Consider the following 17,873-nt stretch of genomic DNA (forward strand, 5'->3'; position numbering starts at 1 on the left):
TTCTCTTTGCATACATTCCAACAAGATTGGTTCGGTGAACGGTTCAGTCGTTCAAATAGTATTTATTGAACGCCTGCTGTATACCAGATATCGATCTAGGAAGGGCAGGCAACAGCAGGAAGCTGGCAAAGACAAAGTTCCTGCTCTCATGGGATTAGAAGAGGAAGACAGAAATAAGTCAATATATAGAGAATGTTTACAAATGGAGATTAGAAAAATAAATCAAGGAAAGGGGTGTGAGAGTTGATGGGTGGCCAGAGAAGGTGACATGTGAGCAGAGATCTGAATGACGTGAAGGAGCTGCGATAAGGTTATGTGATGATAAAGCATTCCAGAAAAAGAAAAGAAATTATGAAGGCCTGAGCAGGGAGCATGCTGAGCACATTTTCTTCCAGTTCAGTCTACCCCACACATTACATCTTATCCTGTTATTGATTGTCCACCCTATCCCAACCCCTTAAGTGCTCTGCTATTTTATTATGTTCAGTCCTAACTAGTTTCTTTTGAACTCAGCTTAACCAACTAGGTTACTAGGCTAATATGAGGTAACAGGTGGAGGTACAATAAATGCTAATCCGGAGGTATGCTGATAAAGGCAGTGCTGTCTCATCGGGCTCAGCTCAAATCTGGACAGTTGTTCGACAGTTTTAGCCATCTGTTAAAACCGTGTGCAGTTTTATTTATTTATTTGTTTGCTTGTTTATTTATTTTAAAGATTTTATTTATTTGACGGAGAGAGAGAGAGAGAGAGCACATGTCAGAGCACAAGCAGGGGGAGAGGCAGAGGCAGATCAAGAAACAGGCTCTGCAGGGAGCCTGACAGGGGACTCGATCCCAGGATGCTGGGATCATGACCTGAGCCAAATTCAGATGCTTAACCGACTAAGCCACTCAGGCTCCCCCACTTCCCCCATGTCCAGTTTTAGAGAAAAAACAGAAATTGATTGCCTCACATCTATTTCCCCACCTGTAGTCCTACTGATTTCATAGGCTTTTCATTTGATGATATACTCCAAATATAGGGCCTCACTAGGCCTCAGAAACCCATCAGGATATTGAAATTATATTTTCTTATCTCCTTTTCTTACCTGCCACAATGTCTGAAATTGCCTTCTTTGGGTCACTCAGTTAGAGACCTTTTAGAGATGATCATGTCCAAGAGGGATCAGGTGTCCAGTTATTTTTCATTAGGATCCCTTGGAATCATACATAGGCTGAGATCTTGAGTGAATAGGATGTGGGACAGGTGTCTTAGTGTGCCTGGGCTTCTATGACAAAATGCCACAGACTGGGGTGGCTTAAACAACAGACATTCACTTCTCAGAGTTCTGGAGACTCATAGTCTAAGATCAAGGTGCTGGCAGATTTGGTGCCTGGTGAGAGCTCTCTTCCTGGCTTGTAGACAGCTGTCTTCTTGCTGTCTCCTCACATAGTGGAGAGAGAAAGAGCTCTGGTCTCCCTAGCTCTTTTTAAAAGGACCCTAATCCCATCACGGGGGCCTCACCTTCATGAACTCACCTAAATCTAACCACCTTCCAAAGTCCCCGTATACTGATACCGTCACACTAGGGATTAGGACTTGAACATATGAATATTGGGAAGGGGGAAACATTTAGTCCATAAGAATAGGCAAGGTTTTATTGAGAAGAGAGGAACTAATAGGAAAAGATCTAGTAAAGTAAGGGGCATCACGATATATGTGTGTATCCCAGGATAGTAAAAAGGGCATTGAGGCCAAAGAGATGGAGTGAACACATGAGTACATCACTGTTCTATCAACTGGCATCTTATGTGGCAATTTTAAGACCTGTCTGCAAGTTCATTGACACATCTGCCATTGAAGGGTGTCCCTTCCTCTTAAATCTGAACTGGCTTAGTGCAGTAAAATGCAGTAGAGGTTTTTTGCATGACTTCCATAGACTAGGTCATAAAATAAAAACTAGGCCCCTATAGAGGGGCACCTGGATGGCTCAGTGGTTGAGCATCTGCCTTTGGCTCAGGTCATGATCCCAGGGTCCTGGAATCAAGTCCCACATTGGGCTCCTCGCAGGGATCCTGCTTCTCCCTCTGCCTATGTCTCTGCCTCTCTCTCTGTCTCTCATGAATAAATAAATAAGATCTTAAAAAAAAAAGCCTATGGAGCTTCTGCTTGGTCCTCTGGGGTCGCTTGCTCTAGAGGAAGCTGGCTGGCATGTCACAAGTCCAAGTACCCTGACACCACCATGCTGGAGAGGCACATCTGAGCACCTAGCCAAAAACCGGCTTCCACTGCCAGCCATCTGGGCCTGGACTGGATGCGACTGAATAATCTTAGGTGTCCAGCCCCACTGAGCCTTCAGATGAGTGCAGCCCAAATCGGGATAGACTCCAATCTCATGCAAGGTCTCAGCAAGGACTGCCCAGCCCAGCCCTTTCTGAATTCTTGACTCACAGAATCCTGAGCAACATAAAATGGTGATTGTTTTACACTTCTAAGTATTGGGTAATTTATTTCATAGCAATAGTAGCCAGAACACCTTGTCCCCAGCCAGTTCTTTGTTGACTGTGTTTCTGGGCCAAATATCCAGAAAGATGACAACAGCAACACACAGTGGGCTGCCCTGGGGTAGTTGGAAGAGAGAAAGGGGAAGAAAAAGGGCTTATAGAGCAAAGAGCTTATGGACTTGGAAGTGATTTTAGAGAGTATCTTGCCCAATACCCTTCATTTGAAAGGCTAAGGGAAGTAAGTGACTTGTCCCAGGATCATATGCCAGCGACCCTGGGCTGGAAAACAAGTTCCCACACCTAGACCACTATTTTCCTTCTTCTGTTATTCTCAGCCAATACAGGGCTGTAGGGATAGGGGTGGTAGGGAGTTTGGTTCTGGTTCCCTGGGTGGGTTTGGATTTCATTCATTCAACACCTTCCTAGACCTCCTGGAAGTGACTTCTCATAGAATTCCTTGCCTAGGATTCCTTGCCTGTGTGCATCTGGATCTTCCCCTGAACATCTTTTTTCTTTTTCTTTCTTTCTTTCTTTTTTTTTTTTGTACATTCACTGATTTCATATGTAAATATTTATAAGGTACTTCTCATAGTCCAAGAGCTGCACTGGGCTCCCTTGTTGAATCAGGTAAACACAGACCCCACCACTCTGATTGCCTCATTTGGAAGAAACAACTCTTGCCTTGAACCCCAGGCCTGTTGCCTTTACTCTGAATAAGATGCCATCTCTCTGTGTAATAATGGGGTTTATGACTCATCTCTGGAATCTAAGCTCCTCCAGGGCAGGATTAGTGTCCAATTTGTGGCTGCCTCTTCTAAAGCATGTGGCTCAGCACCTGACCCAGCTGCCTTTGTGAGGTTGTTAGTTCCCTGACGCTTTCAGATTGGGGGTGGGCGTCTAAAGTGTCAGAGGATTAGACAGGGGATCCTCACTCCTCCAACTGAGAGTGTCAGTTCCTCATGTGAGATCATAATGACACCTGACATTTGCGGGGTGCTTACGATGGCCTGGCATGCTGCTTTGGCTTTATGTATATATAATCCTCACATTCACCTTCTCTAGAAGTGGGTCTGGAAATCTTCAGGTTGCAGGCTGGAATCAGAGGCTGAGAAATATGTTCGACTGGCCTCAGCTGGGAAGTAGCAGCTAATGAATTCAAACACAGGTTTATTTCTATGCCTGTAGTTTTCCAACTGGAAATTGCTCATTATTAGTGGGTCATGAAATCAATTTAGTGGATCATAATCAGCATTTGAAAGGGAAATAGAAGAGAAAACATGGGCATATTGTTTGTAGGATGCCCTAAGGATTAATTTTTGAAAATATTTTGTTTCAGATACACACATACACACTGGATACTGTGTGTGTTTGTGTGTGTGTGTGTGTTCTGTGTCATTATGCAAAACGCATTTCACAGTCAAAAATACTTGAAAGTCGCTGTTCTTAGGCTGTATTACCTCGAAAGACACCAGTAACAACATTTTATTGAGTACCTACTGTGTGCTAGGAATTACTTCTGAAACTGTGAATAGTCCCTTCTCAGGAGAAGTGAAGTCACTTTGACAGTGCTTCCTGTCTTCTTTCCCTGTCCCACGGAATTCGCATCCCAGGCTGCCCACCCCCACCAGGGGGTGACAAGAGAGCTGCCCCAACAGTCTCCCAGTGAGGCCACCGTAGAAGGTGCTGGGCTGAGTCTGAAGGGCTCTCTCTCCAGGACGTGTCCTGGTACAGACAGCCAACCCTCTGTGTGCGACACGGCAGGCTGAGGTATGAAGGCTATGCATCATTGAGCTGCTTGGGGTCGGGCCCCCCATCCCCACACCTGCCCCAGCTGGGAGGTTACTCAATCTGCCAGGCCTCTCATTATTTCAGGGTGCATTTTTTCATTTCTTTCCCTTCTTGAAGCACACACACATTGACATAGATCCAAGATTGAATGCAGGCAGGTGATTGTAATAGGAGCCACAGATGAAGGGGAGACGAGAGGAAGCTCTTTCCCTGACTTTTCAAGTTGTGCATCAGAGAACATCAAGACAGACAGATTAGGTCTACCGCCCTGATTTTATAATGGGGAGACTGAGGCCCAGAGAGGGGAAGGCGTTTCCCAGACAGCAAAGCCATGATAGACTTAGACCAGTCGTTCTTCTTCAACTGGGTTCTATTGGTGGGTGATGGGATGCTGGCTATTGTCAACGCAGGGTGCCTTTGGATGAGCTCTCCCTCCAAGGCACCAGCATCGCCTGCAACAGAGGCTCTCCCTCAGTCTCATCTCCACCCTGCACGTCAGAGGAGGCAAGGTTCGGGGCAAGACAACTAAACTGTGGTCTGGGATTTACACACAACACACGGCCCCATGCAAAAAATATTAGGTTTTGCAAACCAACGCTAGTTAGCTTCTGCAGTTAAAGCAAAGGCAGAGTCACGGGAAAGATCTCCAGCTCTTATTCTGACTAGAAACACTTTGGCAGTATCCCTGGCTGGCACTCTCAGATAGCCCGTTCTGAGCCAGAACTTCTCAGATGAGAGCAGTGGGGAGCCTTTTCCTGGGCAGCTGTTGGCCAGGCACACAGACAGAATTGGCCCCCAGACAAATAGGACCTATATATACCTGGGCTTGAGCAAACCCAGGGTGAGAAGGACCTACAGAATCTGAGTTGGAGGGAGTCTTGAGAGTGCATTACTCAGTGGTTCCCAAAATGTGTTCCATGGCACCTAGGGGTTCCCATCCCCCTCCCACCCACGCAGCTCTGCAGCAGGAGTATGGATTATGAGTCTCCCACTAAGGCTTGCCATAAACACCACACAGCACCTTGCTCCCTCAGATTTGCCTCTAATCCCATTGAGGCTGCCAGGGCTTAAGGCTCGAGTGCTTGGGCCATTTGTGCTGCAGGCAAGACCTGCTGCATAGCACCTTGCTCCTCTGGGCTCCATTCAAAGCTGGTAGGCTTTTGTGCTATTTGGGGATGGGCTTGGAGCAATATTCTTATATGTGGGATATACTAAATCTGGAACTGGAAGAGGCTTTCCAGGTGTTGTGCCTTCATCTTCACGGTGTGAGGTGCAAGACGTAATCATTTGCCTTCGATTTTGGAGGGGATATCCTGGCCTTTCCCAGAACCCATTAAAACTGATATGGACCCTAAATCTTCATGGGGTCTGTCTCCATCCTCCAGAGCGCTTGCTCTTATCAAGGTCTTATCGAGACCTCCAATGTACTTGTCACTTCTTACTCATTACTCATTAACAGGAAGTCATAGGAATGAGATATAGTCAACCAATGTAACATTCTGTGGAATGTCCAGTTCTCTTCAAGTTGTATTATGATGGGGAAGAGAAAAGTCAGTGTAGCCCTGGGGAAAGACTTACAAATGTACAGTGTTGTCCATTCCACATGAACGTGAGCTCTTTCTGGTCGTTCCTCCTGAGAGAGATGTAGAGGAACACACTCATCACCTCAGTGGCTATATCCATCCTGGGCTGGGTTAACCTACTCAGTAGACATACATTATATATAAATTATATAGTTAGAGCCACTGCTTGGTTGTGTTGACATCAGTGTCAGCCTCTAGATCCTTCTAGTCATTTTTCATGGCCAGACTGGCATCTAAAATGAAGACATGGTGGGAACTACTATTCCTGTATCTTTTAGATCTTTAAGGGTGGCATTAATCTCTGTCATGATGCAATATTGATTTCGATTCACTATCTCAGCTAGTGGGGGGTGGGTGGAGGCAGCTTCAGAAGTTTCTACTTGCCCTTCCCCACTGTGATAGCTCTTACCTCACAGGCCAGGGAAACAATATGGAAGTTCTGCCAACTGTCAAGTATTTTCCATTCCACTTGTAGCTTAAGTGGAAATGACTGCTGGTGAATGTGTAGACCTACTGTGAGCTGAGATTCCAGTTGCTACCTGGCTCCCAGACATTCTCATTCTAACAGGAGCCACGATAGTATTTTGGGTATCATGTATTAACTCATACCCTGTATCCAACAGTCCTCAAAATTGAAAATGGGCTGAGGTCTAGAAACTTGGCCAGAGATCCTGATCCTTGATTTATTCTGATTGTATAGATTGAGCAATTCTCTTGCTGGCTGGTCATCTAGCACGCCTTTAGGAATGTCGAGTTTTATTAACATCTCCATAGCTGGCTGTGGCTCAGGCCCCTAGCTGCCTCAGTGATTTTGTGGCTTATCACAATATTTGCCCTCATCTCGCTTCTGATAGGTAAGTGCCATCTGGCATCTATTATTTTGAGATCCTATCATTCTTATTCCTATCCGGGAAGCCTGGCAGACCCAGTGTTTTCTGGCTGAATAATAACAATGTGGCCTTAGTTAAGAGTTTGGCAGTTGGGGGGTGATGTGTGTGTGTGTGTGTGTGTGTGTAGGGGGTGTGTGTGTATCTCTTAGGGGCATCATCTTTAAGCTAGGTGGGAGAACTGGTGTTTACTAGAAGTCCTAGGCCACTTGTGCAGGCTTAGAGAGTTCTGGATGTTCTGGGGCTCCAAGGATGTTCTTGAGCCATCCACACTAATGTCCTTCTCCCAAGTCACAGGGCTCTCTGCTGCTTTCTAATTAAAGCGCGGAATTTAGCATAACAGAATTGCCAGGGTTGAGAATTTTCTGGTGATCTCTTACCCTTCCGGTGAAGGCTTCAGCCTTTTCTACCTACCACTGTATCAGCTGAGAGCTGTTCAGATCGTGCCAAAGAGCCCCTGTGACTTTGACACTGTGCCTTACGTGGGTGATTTTCATTGTCCTTCTTTAGAGCATTCATGGCATTCAGTGAGAGCCATCAGTTTTATTGTCATTATAATTGGTACCTCATCCAAGCCTCTCAAGAGCCTGGGATAGTGCACCCACCAGTTCATTCCCTTCCACAGATAATCCGTTCCAGTTTGCCACCAGGACAAGGCTTCATGTTTACACTCCGGGAGCTGTGCCCTTATCTCCCTCTCCCCGAATGCTGGAGTACTCACTGTCAGCCAGTCAGCAAATGGGCGATCCAGCTTCCCTAGAGCACCCCACTTCTTGTACCAAGTCCCTAAATTCAGACACTCTGGGAAATAGATTCTGGGACAGAAACTTGAATTCAGGGTGTTTAATGGGAAGTATTTTTGGGAAGAACACCTGCAAGGGAATTGAGAATGTGGGATTTAGCAGGAGAAGTGGAACTGGGACGTAGTCACAGCAGAAACCTTGGAGCTGTCCCACAGGGTGCTCTGAAGCTGAGCCGGCCCTGCAGGATTGTCCCCAGCTGAGCCCTTGGAACGTCTCTAATTGACCTGTAGGCTGCTTGCACGAAGGGGACATAATTCTGTGTAAGGTGGGCCCTTCTGTTAAGAGTAGTTCCTGTGGAGGGACAATCCCTGGATGAATGAGGACCTTGGTCCTCCTAAAAGAGATCTGGGCAGACACCACAGTGTAGTGATACAGCGGTGGTTCTCAAAGCGGGGTTCCCCAAGCCGGCAGCATCAGCATCACCTGGGAACTTGTTAGACGGACGTGCAAACTCGTGGGCCGCATCCCAGACCTGCTGACTTAGAATTGGGGTACAAGATCCAGCAGCCAGTGTTTTAACAAACCCTCCCATTTAGTTTGATGCAGTGGGAGTTTGAGTTCTGTAGTCTTACGGGGAGCAAGCTCTAGTGGATCATTTATGAAGGAAACGATCATGGAGAGTGTATGCCCAGCGATCACTATTTATAGACAGTTTCCTTGATCTATTCTAAAAACTGCGTGCATGTCAGGGACCAATGCATGAGGTCATCTGGCTCATTTGTTTTACCTGCTTGGGCCCCGTGGTGTTTCCCAAAAAGCCTTTGAGAGGGCTGTTTGGGAGGTCCTAAGGTTCCAGCAGCCTTCGGGAAGAACCTAAATCCCAAATAGCCCACTGGAAAGGGCATGGACATGGGCAGCAGGAGAACCTGGGTTTGGAGCCTGACTCCCCGGCTCCTCCTACCGTGTGACCCGAGGAGACCATCCATATTCCCTTTCTTCTTGGAAAAAGAATGGGTTTGATGTGGAGTGAAAGGAAATCATAATGCTAACTGTGAAAAATTCAGGCTCCACTTTCACTTGCAGGGTCCCAGGTTCTAGGTCTGCCCAGCTACAGCCACACGGTGAGGTGGTGGGCATGCCCCTTCCCATCACGGGCCTGTCCCCCGACCTACAGAGCAGAAGGGTATGGATCTTGACAGATCCTGAGATTCCTTGCGTGTCCTACTGTCCGGGTGCCTGTGTTTGGGAGTCATACTGGTCACCCTCGTCCCCCAGGCTTTTGGGGCTCCAGGAAGGGAAGGAGCTTCCAGGGTTCTTTCAAATCTTTCTTTGAATATAATCCAAGCTCCTGCGGTGGCCCAGGAGGCTCTTCTTTCGTGATCTGGTGTCTGGAGACTTTTCAGATCTTACCCTGCTCCTCATCCTTTGTGCTCCTGCCACGGTCACTTCCTCATCTCCCATCTTAAGGCCTCTGCATTTCTGATTCGTTCTCCTGGAACAGTCCACCCCAGCTCCTCACATGGCTGGCTCCTTCCCACCTGCTGGGTCTCAGCTCATGGTCACCTCCTCAGAGAAGCCTTCCTGAATCACTCCACTCAGCACGCACTCCCGGGACTCATTGCTGTCATATCAGCCCATCCTGTTTCCCTCCAAACACTTCTCATGATCCGAAGCTCTCTGGTTTTGCTTTGTTAGGAGTTTGCTTGGCTGTGCTAAGCCACGACAAGGTACAGCTCTGTGGGGCTGGGACCTCTGATCCGGCCTTCCTCGTGACAGTGTCTCCAGCTAATGCCCCTAGCACACAGTCAGTGCTCCAGAGCTCTCTCTGAATGGGTGAGAGAGTGGAGACACATTTCTGGGAACTCCGGCTGGAGCTCTCCCTGTCTCTCATCTCTGAGAAATGGGTTTCATCAGGCAGGCCCATTTCTTCACACCGCCGTGTTACTGCACCCACGGCTCCTGCCATCCAGCCTCAGGAGCTTATGGGACGAGCTGGCTGGGCTGGGCCTGGCTCTGGGGCTGTGCGTGCCCCCACCCAGCTCCTGGCTCCTGGTAGCCTCCTCGGGGCTCTGAGGCCCGGAGAGATATTGAGAGAGAGAGAGAGAGAGAGTGAGAGAGAGAGAGAGAGCAAAGAGAAAAAGAGGCTGGACTTGGCTTTGCCCTCTAACAAACCAGCAAACCAACACGCAGTATCTGGTTTTGAATTTCAGTGAGGATGTGTCAGCAGAGCCCGGGTTACGCCAGCCTGGGGTGGGTGGGGAGGGAGATGGAGGGGGTTATGTCACTGGTGAGGTGTGGTGGTGTAATGTAGGGTGACAACATGCGGCCCGGATGTGGTGTCAACAACAGGGGCAGGAGCCAGGCGGCTGGCTGGGAGGTGGGGAAGTGTTGGGGTGACCCCTCAGGGAAGGGAAGAGAACCGGTCATTTCCGGAGCAGGCCTACCAGGCGCCAGGTGCTTTCACATGAGAGTTCCATGAGGCAGGGCCCGTATTCCAGATGCCACTCGTACCTGTGAGGAAATCGAGTTTAAGAGTTGAAGTAACGTGCCCAGGATCCTGTGGCCCAGGAAGAGAGCGGGATACAGAGGCAGCCCTGTCCCAGCTTCGTTGCCTCTTCCTCTGGACTCCAGGTGGACGTTGTCCCTCAACTACTGCCTAGCCCTGTGAGGTCAGACAGGCTCCTCAACCTCTCGGTCTCAATTTTCTCAGTTGTGATGGGGGTGTCACTCCCTGACCCAGGTGGGGTGAGGGTTGAATGAATGGTGCTTTGAAGGCCTTCGAAGATGGACTGGTGCTCTGTGCTCCAGCCAATCTTCCTTCCTGGAAGTCCCAGGCCAGTGTGTATGTGTGTGTGTGTGTGGGGTGGGGGTGGCGGTGAGGAGCCCAGGAAAGAGGGAACGTAGTGGTGGGAGATGAGACATCCTCTGAGTGGAAGCTGCCTTTGGAGCCCCTGCCACTTTTGCTGGCAAAAGTGGGTGTTCTGTTTTCTGACTATCCCCAGGGACCAGGATCTGAGCAGGCTGGATGCCTTAGCAGGTAACACTTACCCCGCTGTGGGGGACACCCAGGTCCTTCCGCCTCCCACCTTCTCACTCTGTTGGCAATAAGAGCAGAGGGAGGTTGCAGGGGGAGCACTGGCCAACAGTCCAGACCAAAGGAATAGGATGGGGAGAGAGCACCCACCATGGACCAGGCCCTGGGCGAGGCACTTGAGATCTTCAGTCTCACTGACCTCACCTGAGATGTGAAGACCAAGGCAGTGTCATCCTTGCTCTCCTTGCTCTCCTTCTACTGACCAGCAAGATGAAGATGGAAAGGGTGAGGTCAGCCAACAGTCACATGTACTCCAGTGATCCAGCCGCGCTTGAACTCATGTCCACTAGGCAAACGCTCGCAGGGCTTCTGGCTCTGCTGCGATTGATCTGCTGTGTGGGCCAGTGCTTCTCCTCTTTGGGGCTTAATTCCTCCATCCATAAAACGAGCGAGTGGGATCAGAGGACCTCTAGGAGGCCTCACAGCTCTGACACTCCCTGGGCCGGCATCTTAGAAATTCTGGCCCAGTGCCTGCTTTGTTTTTTTTTTTTTTTTTTTTTTTTTTAATTTTTATTTATTTATGATAGTCACAGAGAGAGAGAGAGAGAGAGAGGCAGAGACTCAGGCAGAGGGAGAAGCAGGCTCCATGCACCGGGAGCCCGATGTGGGATTCGATCCCGGGTCTCCAGGATCGCGCCCTGGGCCAAAGGCAGGCGCCAAACCGCTGCGCCACCCAGGGATCCCCAGTGCCTGCTTTGTGAAGTTGTTTGTTTGCTTATCTTTCTTTTACTGCAGAGCTTGGAGGTCCTTTAGGGAGGACCCAAATGGCAGTACATGGCCCAGTTATGCTGGGACAAAGACTTGGTGTCATTTGGGGCAGTCTCTGGGTCTAAGAAGGACTCCCAGAATTCCCACTCCACTGAGCACATGGTATCTTTTTTTTTCCTCCATCCTCCCATTTAGCCAAGAGATGAGTGGTTTTTTTGTTTGTTTTTTAGAGATTTTTATTTATTTATTCATGAGAGACCCAGAGAGAGGCAGAGACATAGAGGGAGAAGCAGGGAGCCCGATGCAGGACTTGATCCCAGGATCCCGGCATCACACCCTGAGCCAAAGGCAGATGCTTAACCACGGAGCCACCCAGGTGCCGTGAGAGGAGTGTTTTTCCAGTTATTGTTTACTTTTTTTCAAGGGTGAATTACCCTCTCTTTCTCTCTCTCTTTTGAGTGTGGTAAAATAGACATAGCATAAAATTTACTTCTTTTTTTCTTTTTTCTTTTTTTTTTTTTTTTAGAGACAGAGCACACATGAGTGAGGTAAGGAGGGGCAGAAAGAAAGGGAGAGAGAGAATCTTAAGCAGGCTCCACGCCCAGCACGGAGCTCTGTCTCACAACCCTGAGATCATGACCTGGGCCAAAATCAAGTCAGGCACTTAATCTACTGAGCCACCTAGGCACCCCTAAAATTTACTATTTTAACCATCTTAAAGTGCACAGATCAGTGGCTTTAAGTACATTCACATTATTGTATAACCGCTACCACAATCCATCTCCAGACCTTTCTCATCATCCCAACTGAAACTCTGCATTATGCAGTAACTCCGTAATACGCTATCACAGCCGCCCCCCTACCCCCAGCTCCTGGTTGCAGTGCTTTTACATCAAGATTCCATGATACTCAAGAGTCCTCCAGGTTCAGGGGGAAGGAAATGACCCCAAATCTGACTGATTTCTAAAGGGTCAGGCACATCCGTAAGCACAGGGCAAGAGGATGTGTGTTAGGTTCCGTGGCTTGAGTAGCGCAGCACAATCTTGTAGCTCATCAATCTTAAGATATCTCTGCTCAAAAGGCATACCAAGTGTGTCCAGGTGCATCATTAATTTTCATTTATTTCTTTCCCAGGGGGATTTTCTCTTGCAATGTCACTCCTTCTGTTCTTTGGTTCTTGGAAGCATAGCTGGTGTTATGAGAGCGTTGGGCCACTGTGGCTCAGGAGACCCGCTTTCTAGTTCTGGCACTGCTTCTGACTGTATGATCTTGAGTAACCAGCATGGCATCTGGAAGCCTCACAAAGCCAAGTGGGACTAAGGACCCCCTCCTCTGTCAAGTGGGGTAAGAATATCAACCCTTTCAGGGCTGAGAGAATCAAATAAGGGACTTCGTGTAACGGGGTTAGGTGGAGTTCAAGTAAAAGCGAGAATGGATTCCAGCTCTGGGGTTAGCCCACTTCTTTCTTCTCATCTCAGGAAGATGCTCTGAGGCGGGTGGGGTGGCTAATTTCTGACCCCTGAGGCTATGGGAGGCCCCAGAGCCCACAGGTTCTGGAGATGTCTCATGGGGAAGTTTTCCAAAAGTCAGAGCTGGTTGTCAGCCTCTCTTGTTACCCACCTTCCTCATGGGCTTGGGAGTTTGCCAATTTTAGGCAACATTTCTCTAATGCCTTTGAGGGATTGGATCCCCCAACCCAGGGACCTGCCAGCGTGGTGAGCTGTTTTTACCTATAACACTTCTGACTCCAACCTTGTGGGGTTTTTTTTTCCTGCCACAAACCAGTTCTCCAACTCTCAGACGGCATCTCAGACGGCAATCTGGTGTCCTACATTGACTCAATTTTGACACTAACTACCTGGAGTTGGTACCAGGCTCCACAGGTTTCAGGGCTCAGTCTCATAAGATTGTCATGAGTATTGAGGCCCTAGGTTATCCACACTGCCATCGACTTGGTTACAAAGTCAGAGGGTCCCCCCCACCTTCTCCTTTTCAGGTTTGATAATTTACTAGAATGGCTCACAAAACCCCAGGAAATGTTTTACTTACCTTTGTTGGTTTATTATAAAGGATACAAATGAACAACTAGATGAAGAGGTAAAATAAAGCAAGGTCTGGAGGGGCCTGGGCACAGGAGCTTCTGCCCTTGTGGAATTGGGATGCGCCACCCTCCGGACACATCAACGTGTTCACAACTCAGATGCTCTCTGAACCCTACTGTTTAGGAGTTTTTTATGGATGTTTCATAAGGTAGGCACAGTTGATTAAATCATAGACCTTTGGTGGGTGATTAACTCAATCTCTAGCCCCTCTCCCTTCCCCCAGGGTTGGAGGGTGGGGCTGAAAGTTCTAGGCTTCTACTCAAGATTGGCTCTTTCTAGTGACTAGTCCCCAGCCTGGAGCTATGTAGGAGCCCACCAAGATTCACTTCATTAGAACAAAAAGGCTCCCATCACCTTATCACCAAGAAATTCCAAATGCTTTGGGAAGCTCTGTGCTAGGGACAGAGATGAAAAATCTTTGTATGATCCTGCAGGGAGTGAGAAGAGCCCTACTCTGTCAAACACAAGGCTTAGCAAAATAGGGCTGGGATGTCATCCTATATCATGTTTCTTATTTAAACCACCATTCACCGAGGGTGTAAGCTACAGGGAGGCTGAGTTTTCACTCCCCTTCCCCATGTGTAAAACAGATGTATAAGTTAACAGTTGCTGCATAATGAATTACCTCAAAACAGTGGTCTAAAACAACAAACATTCATTACCTCACCATTTGTGTGGGTTTGGAATCCTTGGTGCAGCTTAGGTGGGTCCTCTAGCAGCTGCTAGAAAAGCGGGCCCCCTGAGTAGGGAGAGCCTCACAGGGCACTGGAGCTGGTGGGTTTTGGATGGATAGAGGGCAGAAGACGTGCTTAGGAAAGAAAGGAAACATTCATTCATCAAGTGTTTCCTATGTGCAAGATACACATATTCTTCTTTAATATCTACTATAGCTCTATGATATAGGCATGATTGTCTCCACTTTGTAGACGAAGCTCAAGTTCCAAGAGGGTGAGTGCCTTTTGATGAACCACCCAGCTTAGGATATGGAGAGCTGGATTTAAGACCAGGCCCATCCAACTCAAGAGTCAGAGCTCTTTTCACATGAAGAATCTTTGAAATTTGTAGGTCTCCATCAAGTGCTAGTTTTAGTACCATGCACTGCAAAAAAGGAGAATGTCTAATTATCCATCTGCTTATTTATTTGACAAATACTTAGAATTCTGACTATGTGTAGGACAATGTGTAGGGTTGGGGGCAGTGCAAGGATAGAGTCCATCATTTAGCCCCCTAGTCTTCCTCTAAGAAGTTGTGACTATTCATTATCCACCCCATTGGTCTATCCATCCATCCATCCATCCGTCCACCCACCCATTATCCATGTATTCATTTAATTGCTATTCTTTCCCCTCATGGATTCATTCAAGTGCTTAGACATTAATTCTTTTATTCGCTCACTCATGTATTCATTGTGATTCATTCTACTATTCTCTTGTTCCCTTCATTGACCTCTGTAGTGGCATGCTAATTCATTTACTCTCACATTCATTTATTTTTTTTCAATCGTTTACTCATAGAATGTGTATTAGGTCTTTCTAGACTCATCTGTGAGTTCCATAGAAAGACTGTTGTTGTCCTTGTCCTCCCTGATAAGCCAGTGAAGAAAAATCCTCTGTGGTATCCATCTTGCGGGAGCCACCAGGGAGCTGTGGAGGGCATGGGTGAGAGCGGCGGCCCACCCTCACTGTTCCCCAAGCTGGGGATCCTCTCAAGTGAGGCAGCCATATGCCCACAGAGAGTTGCCTGTTGCCACCTCCTGAGAAGTGATCAGTGGGACAAGTTGCCACTTTCAGCTGTCTTTCCTCCTTTCTCCTCAGGGAAGGCTCCCCTGAAGCTACTGGTCTTCCTGAGTCTGGTGGGGGTGGGGGGGTGAGAGGAGGTGGTGCTGAGGAGTGACTGGCAGCGTGAAGGCAATGTCCAGGGAGATATGAAGCCTGTTCTGTGAGGCTTATCTCAGGCCTGTGTGGCAACCAAAGACAGAAGCCACAATTGGAGGAGAAGCTGGCGATCTTATCAGCAACTGTTGTTTTTGTATTTATCTGGGGATAGGGGTGAGGCAGGGGGTGGGAATGGGATTGAGTTGTAGCAAAAGGAATTTAGATTAGACACCTGGAAGTACTTCCCAGCATCACTGCTGTAAGGTCAAAGGGAGATCCAGCAGCTGCCTTTTATCTCAATTCCTTGGTTCAATACTCATTATGCACAGGTGTTCAATAAATGCTTATTGAACACACAGGCCTAGGAGTCTGGAGACTTGGGGCAGCAGCCCTTCTCGTTCATTCCCATGGGGGCCATTGCATCTCTCTATTTCACTCCTTTCAGCCTCTGTGTCTTTATCAGCCTTGTAGGGATGTGGAGAGGATTAAATGCCGCAATATGTCAATGCCTGGCACCGTGGTACATCCTGGAGAAGTATCTGTGGCATCTGAATTCTGGAATCTCTGTGCCTCGTGGTAGTCTAATAAAAATAGATCTAATAAATCACTCACATGATTTAATTTATGGGGGCACAGAATGTTCACTTGTGTTGGTGAACAGCCAGCGGGTTTTGGAGTGAGACAGATCTGAGCAATATTTAAAGTTGGGTGTGGGGTGGAGAGTAGATTAGGGAGTGGGAGGGAGAATGGACTGGAAGAGTCAATGAAGAAGTCGGGAGGACACTTAACACAACTCCCAAGGGACGCCTGGGTGGCTCAGGGACGCCTGGGTGGCTCAGTGGTTAAGCATCTGCCTTCGGCTCAGGTCATGATCCTGGAGTCCTGGGATCAAGTCCCACATCAGGCTCCCTGCATGGACCCTGCTTCTCCCTCTGCCTGTGTCTCTGCTTCTCTCTCTCTCTCTCTCTCTCATGAATAAATACATGAATCTTTTAAAAAAAAACACACACACACACACACACACACACACCTCCTGGCCTAGAGATAGGAGAGGTTTGGGAAGGGAAAAAATAGCCATTGAAGAATTTTAAATAGGAGAAACATGTTCAGATTTTGCTCTGGCTGTTAGGAGAGGATGCATTTGAGGGGGGTCAGAAGTGGATGCAAAGGGTTCAGTCTAAAGCAAGACGCTGTGATCAAGGGGGAAGCTCAACGTGAGCTGGGTCTTAGATGCCTGATTTCTTTGTGAATGGTGAGTGGGCGAAGTATTGGCAAGGGGATTAGAAATGGTTCTACCCGCTCTGCTATAATACTTTGACCAGAATGAACTGTGCACTCCTCTTGAAGAGGATTTTGTACTACAGATTCAAGGTCTTACTTGTCACCACTCTCTTTGATCCAGTAATTTCTCTGGAAGAGAGTGTAAAGAGACGATCTGAATTATGGAGAAAAGTTTTTGCCTGTCAGGGTTTCTTCACTGACACCTGAGGGTATGTACCAGGGAATATTTCAGGGGGGGGAAACACACCTGGGAGAGATGATGAAGGGCTACTGAGGTCTTCTGTCTCGACATTCAATAAATGACATTTACTAAGCACCTGTTATGTGTCTATATCCTTCAAGGCTTCGGGTTTACCATAAGGAACAAGACAGGCAAGGTGTCTGCCCTGTTGGAGCTCAGAATGGTGACAAGCAAGGGATAGTGGGCCTGCAAAATTTGAGCGTTTGAAGCAGGCTTCCCTGACCCCACCCCCGTAACCCTCAAATTATATTTGGTTCTTCTCTCCTATGTTTTCCCATCTCCCATACTCACACAGGTAGGGAACTCAACTTTGTTTCCCAAATCCCACTAAAAGTTATCACGCAAGGTCTTTGTATGTGCAGCAAACTTTACTGGAGGTTTAGGGAGATAGAGGGAGATACATGACGAGAAGGCAAATATATTAATTTTGAATAAATTAACCATGATGTCCCAGAAAAGGGTTCGGCTTCCATCCTTCCCTCACTTTTCATGTCTCTGCTTCCTGGAACATCCTCCTAAGTGGCAGAAGAGTTCCAGTTGTCAATGGCGCTTCTCCCCCCTTGGCCATGCTGGTACAATCACTTGTACGAAGTCTGTTATACCTGCTACATTGTAAGCTCCGTGGAGCACTTCGCTCAGGGCCTTGGACATTTTGGAAAGACTTCTTCAGTGAACAAACAATTGGATGGATGAGACCTCCTTCAGATCACTGCAAGGAAATTGTGCTCCCACCTCTCTGAGAGAAAGGACAGCAAGTTTAATTTTATCAAACTGATACCAGTTGGGATTCTCGAGTTACAAGATGAAATTGAAATATCCGGGTTTAACATTTGCCCTTTTGTCTTCCCTATGGGCTTGAGAGTCGGATGGTGTGGTTTGAATCTTGGCCCTTCTGTATCCTTGGGCAAGGTATTGATCTCTTCTGCGCCTCAATTCCCTTACATTAATAGATCCACATGTAGTGGGGTGGCTAAGTGAAGACTCTAGAACTGGACTTCAGACTTCGAATCCCAGTTTTACCACTTGCAAGCCATGCAATCTTGTGTAAATAACTTATTCTCACCACCATCTTCTTCAAAATAGAAATA

The 17,873-nt window shown here is 47.7% G+C and overlaps 1 long non-coding RNA gene across 2 annotated transcripts; it reads left to right on the forward strand.

The window, feature by feature from the left end:
* Positions 1–3,250: 3,250 nt before the first annotated feature.
* Positions 3,251–15,870, forward strand: LOC102157370. 2 transcript variants are annotated; one of them, XR_005368630.1, is made up of 4 exons: positions 3,251–3,341; positions 12,422–12,631; positions 13,358–13,537; positions 15,709–15,870. It is a non-coding gene; the product is annotated as an uncharacterized LOC102157370 (long non-coding RNA). The 2 variants fall into 2 exon arrangements; XR_005368629.1 differs by having other exon boundaries at positions 15,727–15,870.
* Positions 15,871–17,873: the final 2,003 nt, after the last annotated feature.

Source organism: Canis lupus, chromosome 13, assembly GCF_011100685.1.
Source record: "Canis lupus familiaris isolate Mischka breed German Shepherd chromosome 13, alternate assembly UU_Cfam_GSD_1.0, whole genome shotgun sequence".
NCBI classification, from domain to species: Eukaryota; Metazoa; Chordata; class Mammalia; order Carnivora; family Canidae; genus Canis; species Canis lupus.